The sequence below is a fragment of the Trichomycterus rosablanca genome, chromosome 19 (genome assembly GCF_030014385.1).
Source record: "Trichomycterus rosablanca isolate fTriRos1 chromosome 19, fTriRos1.hap1, whole genome shotgun sequence".
Taxonomy (NCBI): domain Eukaryota; kingdom Metazoa; phylum Chordata; class Actinopteri; order Siluriformes; family Trichomycteridae; genus Trichomycterus; species Trichomycterus rosablanca.
The window spans coordinates 9,545,912-9,554,168 of NC_086006.1; the positions used below are offsets into that span (position 1 = coordinate 9,545,912).

The 8,257-nt window shown below is 38.9% G+C and overlaps 1 protein-coding gene across 1 annotated transcript in view; it reads left to right on the forward strand.

Annotated features, from left to right (window-relative positions):
* bcas1 (brain enriched myelin associated protein 1) overlaps positions 1-7,990 on the forward strand; it is a 37,372-nt gene extending 29,382 nt beyond the window's left edge. Inside the window, exon 10 of the transcript XR_010015395.1 lies at positions 7,838-7,990. The gene's annotated coding sequence lies outside the window, so the exon portion shown is untranslated. The remainder of the gene's footprint in view (positions 1-7,837) is intronic.
* Positions 7,991-8,257: the final 267 nt, after the last annotated feature.

Sequence of the window (8,257 nt, forward strand, 5' to 3'; positions counted from 1 at the left end):
GCAAGAAGGACTCTGACCACAGGGGTAAGAAATAATCCATTGGTTACAATACAAGAGCTCCAAAGGGTGTGTGCACAGATCACAGAACCTGACAGACAACCATATTTTCAGCACTCATTTATGATAAAGTCATACCTGTCAAGTTTTGGATTTAAAAATAAGGGAAATTTTCCGCCGCGCGCTTCGAGCCGTCCCACCAGCCCAACCGAGGTTCAGTATCCCTTACATTTTAAGACAGGTTTACAAGAAATCTAAAATAACCACCTGTGAAACACTTACAAACTACAATTAGATGATCAGAATCTGATAGGCCTACCTTTGTTGACACTGAAATGCTGTGGACATTCCTACATATGTAATTCTTATAATACAGCCTTAATGAAAACACAAAAGGGAATTGAAGCACATTTTTTTATTTTACATATTTTCAGCATATATACACATTGCTTGTCTTAAAGTGAAACACATTTTATTTTCATTACATTCATGTGGTTCTCTGGCATTCACTGACTTATTATACAGAGTTGTTGCAGACTTTGCATCCTTTAACACTTTTTTGGAAGGAGTGTGTTTGTGGGCTGGGCCAGAGTGGTTGATTTTACATGAGAGTAAAACACAAACAGTGCTGTTGTCTAATGACATCCTATTTTCTGTAACAATCTTTCTCACCATACTAAACACTCTTTCAGAACTGGCATTGCTGTGGGGAATGCATAGTAAAGCCTTCATTAGTCTTGGCAGCTCACTGAACCTCACATCCTTTCCTATCAGGCCCCAGAATCTGTCAATTTTGTCTTCTTGTGGGAGTTGCTTGCTATCTGTCACCTGGTAGTCAATGAGTTCCTGTCTCAGCCTATCCTCACTCAAGCTCAACTGAGGGAACAGGGCCCCTAGCCTTTCCACTGTAAAGTAAAGCAAGTGTTTGAACATTGCAAAACTAAACCATTAATTTATTCATTCTATCAACTGACTAACATCTACCTGTCCCTGGAGTAATGTTGAGGCGAGCAGCAGAGTCCAGCACTTTCATGTCCCTTAGGAGTGGATGGTCAAGAGGAAAGGAGGAGAACATCTTCCGAAGCACTGCTTCATAGAATCTTCTCACGGATCTACAACAGCATAAGAGAAAAAACAGCATAAGAGTAAAAACCACAACAGCCTTTACTCTCATACTGTCAAAAGATTATATCAGAATTATATAACTGCTAGGTAATATTCGATGTCCCATTTCTCTAGATATTTACATGCAGTCTTTACTTTTTTGGCAGGAATGCCCTCTCTCTCCTTGCATCCATCCATCTCTCCCTGTTCCAGGTTTGTTCCCGCTGTCCGCACTAACCTCGCGAGAACTGCCATTTGCAGCAGCCTGGGTGGCAGTTCTCGCGAGGTTAGTGACATTTCAGTTTGGACAGGCACAGGAATATTTTTTAAAATTATAATATAATACGGGAAATTTACAGGAAAATACTAATACGGGAAGACGGCGGGAAAGAGGGGTAAAATACGGTAGTTTCCCGGCCAAAACGGGAGACTTGACAGGTATGTAAAGTGGCAAGACATGAGCCACTGTTGAGCTAAGTGGCATATAAATGACTCGTAAACACGTACAAGATTATCTGGTTTGATTAAACAAAAATGTAACTCTATCACCTGACTAATACCTACCTGACACCCCTATTGCTATGTTCTATGTTACTTATCAGCAGCAGGAACAGAGAGACGTTTAAGAATTGAGTGACAGATGAATGCAGCCGGGACACTCTTGGTGAAAACCTCTAAGGGATGACAGTTCACCTTTCAATATGACAATGACCTGAAGCATACAACCAAAAAAATAACACTGAAGTGGCTTCAATGCCAGTCTGTTAGTGTCCTTAAGTGGCCCAGCCAAAGCCCAGACCTGAACATAGCAGTTTAAATATGGTCACCATCTAATTTGATGACGCTTAAGAAGATCTGCAATGAAAATGGGATAAACTGCCTAAATCCATGCATGAAACGCTTTTAGAGACATATCCAAGAAGACTTGCAGCCATAGGGGCTTCAACAAAGTATTGAATGAAAGGTCTGATAACAGTTATACTAAATGATTTTTAATAAACATTTTCATCATCATTAGGGATAATTAAGCGTAGATTTATGGGCAAAATGGCAATTATATCAATTTGAAATCAATTCTATGACACAATAATGTGTATGGTAAAGTCAGGGGGTCTGATTTACATGTGCAGTTTTAAGCAGATACTTGTATCCAAAGCGACCTTGCTCAGGGGTCTGACAGAGGCAACTTGGCAGTGGTGGGGCTTGAACAAGCAACCTTCTGATTACTAGTCCAGAAAATCCCACGTTTTTTTTTTTACCTAATTTTAAATATATAATCTTTGTTTGCATTATGGAGAAGGTTTATGCTATGCAAGGACCATTGGTGGCATACTATAAATTATACACGTAGTACATTGTCCAGGTTTGTCATCTTTGTTTAAAATATTACTGCTGTACTGCTTTCTAGATGATTGTAGGTCAGTTTCAGTCAGACAATGCCATGTCACCTTATACAGTGTAGCTTTATATTATGAGAGTGCAGGTGCCTGCCTGCAGTCCAGACCTCACTGGGTTGGGGGGGGGGGGAGTGGTGCCCTAGCCTATCCCAGCTTTTCAATGGGCGCAAGGCACACAGTAACACCCTGTGCGGGGTGCCAGTCCATCGCAGGGCAGATACACATACACACACCCATTCACCTATAGGACAATTCAGTGTCTTCAGTTAACCTGACTGCATGTTTTTGGACTGTGGGAGGAACCAGGGCTCCCAGAGGAAACCCACACTGACACGGGGAGAACATGCAAACTTCACACAGAAAGGACCCGGACCACCCCACCTGGGGATCGAACCCAGGACCACATTATAAAGTGCGATATATGACAACGCAGTCTACAGCAGCTTAAGTGTTTATACTGTATATTAACAATAAATCCACTTTCACAAGTACAGTTGGTGTAATCAGTTTCCAAGTGATTACAAAATGCTGTTAAAAGGAATAATGGTGTAACAAGGTGGTTAGTATGTCCCTGTCCCAGCCTTTTTTTGAATTGGGTTTGTATTAGTTTGTACATGTTTAAAATGTACAATCTTACACAAGGTATTGAATTTACCTGTGCTACCAGATTATTATCAACAAATATACAGTAAACCTTGGGAATTTACTTATTTCTGCAATTCCTCTTTTTCACTGACTGAACAATTGGTGCACATAATTGAAATCTAAGTCCTTTCATTAGTTTATTGATTTTTTTGATATGGCAAGTTCTGTTGGGTCCAAAATTTACATACACATTGTACATGGACAGTTGTTTGCACAGATGACTGTAAGACCTTATAAATGATTTAGTCTTGGATTTTGACTAGTATATTTATGAAAGAACTTTAGTTAATAATATATTTTGACAGAATAGGGGTGGGTTTTAGTTACAGAAAACGTAATAGCTAAAGCCAAGTTGTTTTGACAGGGTTTATCTATTGTATGTTATGTGTGACCTGTACTGTACTCTGTAGGGATGTAACGATACACTCTACCCACGATGTGATGAGATTCACGATACTGGGTTCACAATACGATTTTTTTCCTGATTTTTGAAACTAAATGAAATTGCAGACAAATTATGACGAAGTTTCCTTTTATTATTTCTCTTTAAAAAATAAAATAAAATACTGTATTTGTGCCGCTCGGGTGGCGCAGCGGCAAAAACGCACGCTGTTCACCAGAGCTGAGATCTCGAATACATCATATCGAATCCTGGCTCTGCCTGTTCAGATAGGGGCGGGATTAAGCCGGATGGGGACTCTCTCTCAGATTAGTGCGATTACAACCTCTGCTGGCTGGTTGGTGGCGCCTGCACGGAGATGGGAAAGGAGTGCAGTAGAGGGTGTGGCTGTCCGTACACAGTGCTGTACTGCACTGCACTCGTCAAGTGTAGGTGATAAGATGTTCGATTGCTGTAAATAATGAATGTCCTTTTATTTCTGAAGTAGGTACAAACTATGCAAAACAATGCTGCACATTTCCCTTTTTGTGTAAAAATCCTCACATAAATAAATTTGGCTGGAAATTTCCGAACCTGGCAACCCTGTAGTGACGTCAACCAGGCAAGGTGAATAGAGCCAGTCCCCTTTGCTGTTTAAAGTGAATATCGATTCATTATACATGTAAACACACATGTGAATCGATTTTTAACTGTCTTGTAGTGCATCGTTACATCCCTAGTTTCTGTATAGTGACAATAAATCTTTTTTATCTTTTTTTTTTAATTTTTAACATTTTAAATCTTGAATTTAGTCACAGAAAGGACAGCTACAAATAATTTACATCTTTAATCTGCTGTAATTTCCACATCTTTTTGAGTTTACGTAGTCAAACTAATAGGTTCCCTATTCGCAGTCATGCTGCTGCCCATCACTGCCCAATGCAGTAAGGCAGGAGGCCCCTTGTCAATATTAATATAAGTGACAGGCAGCGATGCCACAATGACCTCTGTGTAATTAAGAGAGAAAAACAAAGACAGAAGGAGGAAGAGAGAGACAGACACAAGCAAAGAAAGAGGAAGTGAGGCCACAGACATCAAATTACAAGGCTTCTACAGAGCCCTTTAAAGTCACTTCATAAATGAAGAAGCAGTTTATGTTTCAAAATCAACCAGCAAAATGTATAGCAAGTCTTTCACTTTCAAACAAAACTATAATAGGAAAATCTGATATTGCCAGAAGTTTGTGAACACCTCACCATGGGCTTGTTGGAGATCCTATTTAAAAAACAAGTCTCACCCCCTACACAGTCTTCACAGCTTTGTTCCTATAAAGGACCCCAATACTATTGTAAGGATTCCCACATGATTTTGAAGTGGGTCTATATATGGGAATTTGTCTACTCAGTTTAAAGAGCATATGTGAGAACAAGCACTGTTGTTGGAACAGAAGGCCTGGCTCACAATCAACATTCCAATTCCTGTCAAAGGTGTTCAACAGGGTTGAGGTCAGGTTCTGTGCAGGCCACTAGAGTTTCTCCAAACCAAATTAGTCAGATTGTGGTTTTTGGACCTTGCTTTGTGCACCGTCAGAAAAGGGCCTTCCAGAAAATGTAACCACAAAGGGTGTGTCTGCATGTGGTTATGTAAATTAGTGTAATGTAAATCCTATCCCTTAAATTCTTATTTAGCATTTATTTTCTTTCATATTATCTTAATACTATAATATGTTTATGGCACTCTGTTGTTTAAAACTCACCTAACTTAATAATATGGTATGAAATGTGTAGAAATATGTAGAAAAGTGTTCATATATAATTTTTACTATTGCAAAGCTGGAATGATCTCAAACTTTTACTGTTGTTGCATCAAATTCATTAACAGTTGTTAGTCGCTTTGATGCCATACAATAAACGTAACATAAACTGTGTGCCAGACATATAACTGCTCTGTATCTGTACAAATCTGTTATAATATAAGGAAATATCTGTTATTCAGTACACTGCACTAAATTAAGACTGGCCCATGTGGTCCGATCCAGCAGATGAGCTCCTGTAGCTCAGATTGCTAAAGAAGTTAATGCTGGTTCTGATAGAAAGGTGTCAGAATACACAGTGCATCACAGTTTGTTGCATATGGGGCTGCATAGCTGCAGACCAGTCAGGGTGCCCATGCTGACCCGTGTCCACCGCCGAAAGCACCAATGAATCACATATTCTTTTACATGGCCGGGTGCGTGTGCGTCACTTACCTGGGGAACACATGGCACCAGGATGCACTATGGGAAGAAGGCAAGCCGGTGGAGGCAGTGTGATGCTTTGGGCAATGTTCTGCTGGGAAACCTTGAGTCCTGCCATCCATGTGGATGTTTCTTTGACACGTACCACCTACCTAAGCATTGTTGCAGACCATGTACACCCTTTCATGGAAACGGTATTCCCTGATGACTGTGGCCTCTTTCAGCAGGATGATGCGCCCTGCCACAAAGCAAAAATGGTTCAGGAATGGTTTGAGGAGCACAATAACGAGTTTGAGGTGTTGACTTGGCCTCCAAATTTCCCAGATCTCAATCCAATCGAGCATCTGTGGGACGTGCTGGACAAACAAGTCCGATCCATGCAGGCCCCACCTCACAACTTACAGGAGTTAAAGGATCTGCTGCTGACATCTTGGTGCCAGATACCACAGCACACCTTCAGGGGTCTAGTGGAGTCCATGCCTCGACGGGTCAGGGCTGTTTTGGCAGCAAAAGGGGAACCGACACAATAGAACCGACACCTTCTTTTTCTTGACTTCTTTAACATATTATTTCACATTACATATAGTTATTTTACTATATTGATTTTAAAAGGTAAATAGTGCTGTTAATTATGTTAGTCATTCCAGAGAGCAGTGCAGACCCTAAACTAAGTAAACAAAATAACTTTGATAGCTAATGATTCAATCCTCTCATTTAAATTTAATCACAACTGTCGGAAAATATGAATGACTGAGAAGTGAAGGCTTGATCACAAGACTAGCAATGCATCTGTAATACAGAATTATTTCAGTGAATCATCAGTAAATCACTTTGATATCCAGATTTAAACATATAAACATTTACAATTACATTTCACTACATATAATGTATGTGGGATTGTTTTGTTCCAGATTTTTTACCCTCACTTGTATAAGCATGTTAAATGCTGAAACCAGCATGTGTAAATGACACAGAGCTGTTTTTTTTTTACCAGTAAAGACTTGAGATTGTGTTGCTTTCAACTTTATCAGCTTTTAACCAGTGTGAGTTAGTTCATCAGCCTTTTATCTTGGCTGCACTCCAAATTGCACAATGTTTACTGGACTGGTAGGACTGGTAGTGAGTTCATTTGACCTACTACCATTAAATGAGGTTTGGGACACAGCTAAAACAGTATATCAGTATCAGTTCTGGTTTATTCAAAATCAGCTATTAAAATATATATATAGCTGTATTCCTACATTCTCTGCAAATACTCATTCTTCACACACTGTGTATAAAAAGGTGTGTGAAAGGCTTAGAGTTTCAAACCACATCCTGTCGAGTTGCACTACATTCAACCACAGTTAAAACTTAAAATTATTGGCATATTTCTTTTATATATATATATATATATATATATATATATGATTCAGTGTAGTTATTTAAGATGTGTTTGTATATGAATATTCAAGAATAGCTTAAACCTAATTTTCGTTCCCTCCTATTTCTCCACATCTCTAAAAGACATGCCCATTAAAAAGACACTGTGTGCTTCCAGGTAAAGTACTCATTTAAAGCCTGCGTGAATCGTGGTGGGGAAAGTTAAACAGCCCTGCCTTTTAGCTTACACCTTTTACCCCCACTTGTCATGTCACGGTGCATCCAGCAGCAATGTTTCCATTTCAAAAGCCTCCTGTTTGGGCTTGAGACACAATTTCAGCGACAGATTTGCAGAACAAAGGACCTGCTTGGCCCCTCAAATGTCACACTGCACTTCCCATTGTTTTGTTCTATGGCTGCATTCCCTTCTTAGTTATTGCTGATTTCTGTGACCATTTAAAGTAAAAAAAAAAAACATAATTAAACAAAATAAACTTGATTTGTCATTATATAAATTATATAAGTTTTTATTTTTTTAGTGTACTTTCTCTAAACACATCTTACAGTATACACTACATGTTTAAACACTAATGCTAAAACTACTATGCTGCTATCCCCATGTGAATAAATAATAATAATGTTATTAATTTATTAATTTAATTAATTCAACTTATAATGCAACCTATAATGCAACCTATATGTTTTTATGTCCACCAGACATTCCATTCCAAGCTCTGAGCTAGGCTGATAGGAGAACAATGAAGTCAGCTGCTCCTGACACATCAAGACAAAACCAGACCCCACAGACAATCCTCCCAACTATAAGGGGCCATTACACACCCAAACTATGCACTGAATGACAATCACACTACACCCAAGTGTTTCACTGCCTCTTTAGGATTAAGTGCAAGAACTGTTAAGTGCAAGTTTTAAAAACTAACTTACTTACATAAAATACAATACAACACAATACTATACATTATAACTGATCGATTCGTTTATTTGGTTGATAATGACCTAACTTTTATTTAGCAAATTACACTGACAGTTTTTGATTTTTTATTTTATATTGCATTTCCGGTAACTAGAATGCTAACCATGTTGTCTTAATAATGAGAACTGACTTTATTCTGAGTG